The following is a 5,053-nucleotide window of genomic DNA, read 5'->3' on the forward strand; positions in this document are numbered from 1 at the left end:
GTCATCCTGGGCTGCAGCCCAAGCACGGGTGCCATTTTGCACAGGAGTACATGAAGGCAGATCCCCAGTGTCTGTGCAACTCTTAGACAACCCGTGTGGCTGCTGTTTGGAGATATTTGTCAGGTATTTAATGGCAGGAACAGCCACTGCTAATTTAGGCCTCAAGTAGTGCACAGAATCATGCTGAAAGTAACCACTGACAAGATGCACTCCAATATGTATGACAATAACCACATTGTTTTCAAATTCAGCACTGCCACAGGAGGTGAGAAACACTCCCAAATCCAATATTTGGACCTTACATAAAACAAGAAGGACAGTGAAAGGAGCGGTGAAAAAAACAAAAGAATAAAATGCTTGCAATAAGGAGATGTGTTTAACAACACCAGGTGAGATGTTCAGAATTCCTATCTTCTGTCAAAGTACACTGCCTACAAGAAGACTTGGAAGAGAGCTCAGGAAGCAGAGGAAAGGTGGCCATAGGTAAAATGATACCTTTCAGAAACAACAAATCACTTCCAAAAAAGGAGAAGCGTGTAAATTCTGACAGGTTAAATGTTAAACCTCAGTAAGGCATGCCAATTTATTGAGGAGCAACTTATTAAAGGAACTCTTTAAAGGAATAAAAGTTAATAATAAAACCTTTTTCAAGTGTTTCAGGAACAGGAAGTCTGTCAGAAATTCAGTGGGGTGAATCCCAGATCTGAAAGAAGCAAAGTTCTTGGTGACAATAAAACCCTCAAAAGTGCTATGTGAATTATTTGTGACTTTGGCAGACATGCAGCTCCCAAACAGAAGCTGATCTCATGGAGAAATGAAACAAAAGACCTATCTCAACATGTGTCGGTAGAAGTTTTAAAAAAATGTTATTAAATCAGAATGTGCTCAATTAAAGAAAATAGTACTCATCAAAAGAAGCTGAAGGAACCAGTTCAACCAAATCACAAACCATGGTGCGGAAACTATCACTTAAACAAACCAGCCTCGTGTGCACCAGTATCCCTACAACACTGGAGGTTAGACTGACTTTTGCTCTCAGCCAGTGTGGAGGATTTTATGGTTTACATACTTTTACATCTTTTTTTTTTTCTTCTCTTATTCTTCTTCTTTCTTTTTCTTAAAATGGTATTCTTACATCTAATGCTTTGTTCCTTGGAAGCTCAGCTTCTGGTGACCTAGATACTCCAACTACATAAGACTTGAGATACTAATATGAAAAATAGATTTTTCTACCTTAAGTCTCCAGGTTAAAGTTTCTATCTAGCTCTTACGGGACTGATCATTTTCATCAGTGCCCATAAGGTCAGTCTGGCAGATTTCTGCACCCTTAGCACCACAGAGAATTATGTTCTGAAGAGCACAGGTTCTGTTGAGAATAATGTTGCTGATAGGAAAAGTTTATTAATGTTACACCAAAATCCACCACTGAGCAAGGTAATCACTTTCACAGTTGTCTTTTTGGTTCAGAGGAGTCTGGATCCAAGCTCTTCTGTGTTAAAAGGGAGAATTACATTAATTATCATCCTTAATCTTTCTAAAAAAATTCACCTGTGAAGCAGACTGAGACCACCCAGTGCTGAAGAGCTACTTCAACAACTGGAAGTGATTTCAAAGGAGGCTGCCCTGGTAGCTGTGGAGAAGCGCTACACCACTGCCTCCACCAGCTACTTAGCTGCAGGGGCTACTCTGCCAGCCAGCCAGCCAGCCAGCCAGCGGTAATTCTTCAGCCCTTCTAAAACTTCTTTCTCTAAATAGATGCTCACCTTAAAAAGGGAGTTAGCTACAGAAAAAATGGTTCAAACTCATGATGCTAGGTGACTAGTTATAAAGGTATTTTTGTTTTTTTTATTAATTTTATTTTCTTAAAAAAAAAAAAAAGCTAGTGATCTTTGGCCTTGTCATTTAGCATTCTTCAGCATTAGACCCTTCACTGCTTTCAATTCCTATATTCAACTGCCTGAGTGGTGGGAGTGCCCTCCTACACAGCATTGCAGCATGGTGTCACCTACAGCATCGTGCCCATTAATTGCCTATGCTATTGTCACAATAAATATACTGGGAGATTGCATAGCCCTGCTCTTTCTGCCATGTCCTGTAGAGGAGAGCAAATCTTGTCTGTTTTCTACTAGTGTCATGGATTACTTGTGTTACAAAGCTATTTATTTTGAGCTTTTGTGTTAACTTTGAATGTTGTTGTTTCTTAGTTACACGTCTGCTAGTGCTTACTTAGAGGGAACACGTGGGGATCTCATGTATGAGGGGCTGTATCCCAGTGCACAACTGGGCTGCACACCATTAGTGCTTCCAATTAGGAACCTTTCTTTTGCTTTCCTCTTCTCTTTCTCTGTTCTTCCTTTAAGAAGGACCTCATATAACTCAGTGCTACTGAGAACAAACCATACTACACCTTCATAACAACAACAAAAATGTTTGTTTTTTTCCTCCACTGCATCAGAGTTGTGGATGGTGTCCAAGACACCATGCTGGTAGGCCCTCCTTTCCAGATGGTTGCAGCCATTACACACCAACATTTCTTTCCTGTGGGGATGGGGCAGAAATGGGGATCAACACCTCTTAGACAGATGTGAACAAGTCCTGGCAGGGATATTCACTGGTAGTAATTCCACTTCCTTGTTCAGTGTTTCCTGAGAGCACACTTTTTAAATAAGCTTTTGCATCTTCTGGTGAGATTGCTTTTACCATTTATGACGTAGTATTCCTCTACAGGATTACTTTTCCCAGATCTGCCTGACTGTTATCCCAAGTATTCATGGCAATATCTAATGCACATTTACTCATGAAAAAATATGTATTTCATGCTGGTCATGAGCAGAGAAACTGTTCATTTCTCTATTAGTGTCAATTCAGCTCTGAGACAGAGTGCGTCACTTCTTTCCAGTCTTCAGGCCAGATCAATAAGAACCAAGTGCAGAACATGCATGTGTTAGGGAAGATGGAGTTAAAGACAAGTCTGAAATGCTTCACACCTCTGGAAGCTTTAGTGATATATTTGATGTCTTACAATAGTGTGTATAATACTGCTGGTTTAGTGCTAGCTTTATCTTCTCTTGTCCTTCACAAGTATGTTGTGATAATGGTGTTGGAACACTGTTTTAGTAAATACCGACACTGCACAGGTGTCACCAGAGTCATCTCTAACCTGTGCTTTATGCTGATGCTGCTTTCTAAGAGACAAAAGCAAGTATCATGGTGTATTGGTGCTCAGGTATATTGACAGACCTCTCTTACACAGATCAGGTGCTTGTGCACTGCCTATAAGTGGATGATGTCCCAAGAAAGCTTTACTCCTCCTTTCTCCCATAGTCCCAGAGTATTTAGTGGTGGGTAACAGGTTTGGGTAGGCTTCTTGTGCTGTGTTTGCTTGTTTGTTGTTGTTGCTGTTTCCCCCCCACCATATACACATAAAACCACTCATGTCCATAGCTGTGTAGAGACCCTGTTACCTCTACTGTTCACCTGGGCACCACTGAAGCCTGAGAGATTTGTGCAGTCATGCTGCCACTTCTGGGCCTCTTACATTTGGATTAAGCTGCATGATCTCATTGCTGTTGTAGCACTCGAGCTCCCTACCTCTTTCCCTATAACACTTTCATAGCCAGCATGGGGGACTTACTAGATCTCAAGTCCTCCCCTGAAGAGGTCCAAGAAGCAGTGTACACCTAGATGACAAATCTGAAGGAATCACAAAGGATTTGTCATTTGTGGTTGCCCTGGAAACTGAGACCTGTCCAGACTGTGTGTTAAAGAAGGGGCTGGAGCTGGAGAGGTGATGTCTTGTGTGTGACCTACAGCAGATAAAAAATATGTGGATAGCAAATTAATGATAATTGTAATAGGTCACCATTGCTGCTTATTGCAGACCATGAAGCTTTTCACCTGACAACAAATACAGTGAGGAGAGGATGACTGCTCTCAAAAAACAGTCAAGAACAGCTGGCAAGAGGCTGGAAGGAGGTATCCCACCTTCACGAAGTGCAGAGCTCAGGGAGTCCTGGCCTACAGCAAGAGCTCCTGAGCACCATGATCCTGCACCTGAGAAGACAAACCTCTTCAAAGGTTCATGCATCTCTTACTCACTCTCTACTTGAGTGAGTTTCTCCTGTCTTATAGTACTTGAATGGTACGTCATTGTAATATAGGGAATAAACCATTCCATTCTCTCATGATATTGAATGCTGAAATTTATAAAGGAAGTCCCCTTTAATTTAAAGAAGGAAAGAATCAGAAAACATTGTAAATCCTGTTGATTTCTCTGAATAGTAGATTTGTTTTTAAGGCTTGAACCCTACAATACAGTACCATTTTGAGCATAACTTCAGAAGAAAATCAGTCTATATGTGTTTTTTTTTTAATCCCAGTTTGTTGTTTTCTACATTTTGGCAATGAACAAGCTGCACAGCTTTCAGATCTCAAAGCAGTAGCACTTCACCAAAAGAAAAAATGTTGTACTGCTCATAGTGTTAAGCAGTTTCAAGTCATAGATTATATTTGGTGAAAAATCTTGAAATAAGGATTAGTTCAAATAGCTATTAACTTTATTTTTTTTTCTACTCTATCGCAAAATTATTTAACTTCTCATCTGCTTTCATTGTTTCCCTAAGGCTGGATCTAGAACAGAAGCACTTAGGTGCTTATGACTGTATGATAAAGATGGACAGGGCTTGCGTTAGTAAGGCTATTTTTTCAGGGATATCATCTTTCTGCCCACCCTGAACAATATATTCACTAGCAGCTGAAGTGCAGATTTTCTACGACAAATCCAGTTGTGGTAAGGCTTTTGCAGACTCAACACATCAGTCAACCGCTTCCCCTACTACTATACCTATGGCAGGAAACAGCGGTATTCTAGATCTGTTTACATTGTTATTTGTTAGTAGTTTCTTTCCTATCCATCACATCACTGTTAAGGAGAGCCTTACAAAACTGGATGAAAAACAGCCAGAGAACTACAGAATCACAGAATCGTCTAGGTTGGAAGAGACCTCCAAGATCATCTAGTCCAACCTCTGACCTAACACTAACAAGTCCTCCA

This window comes from Cygnus olor, chromosome 4, assembly GCF_009769625.2.
Source record: "Cygnus olor isolate bCygOlo1 chromosome 4, bCygOlo1.pri.v2, whole genome shotgun sequence".
NCBI lineage: Eukaryota > Metazoa > Chordata > Aves > Anseriformes > Anatidae > Cygnus > Cygnus olor.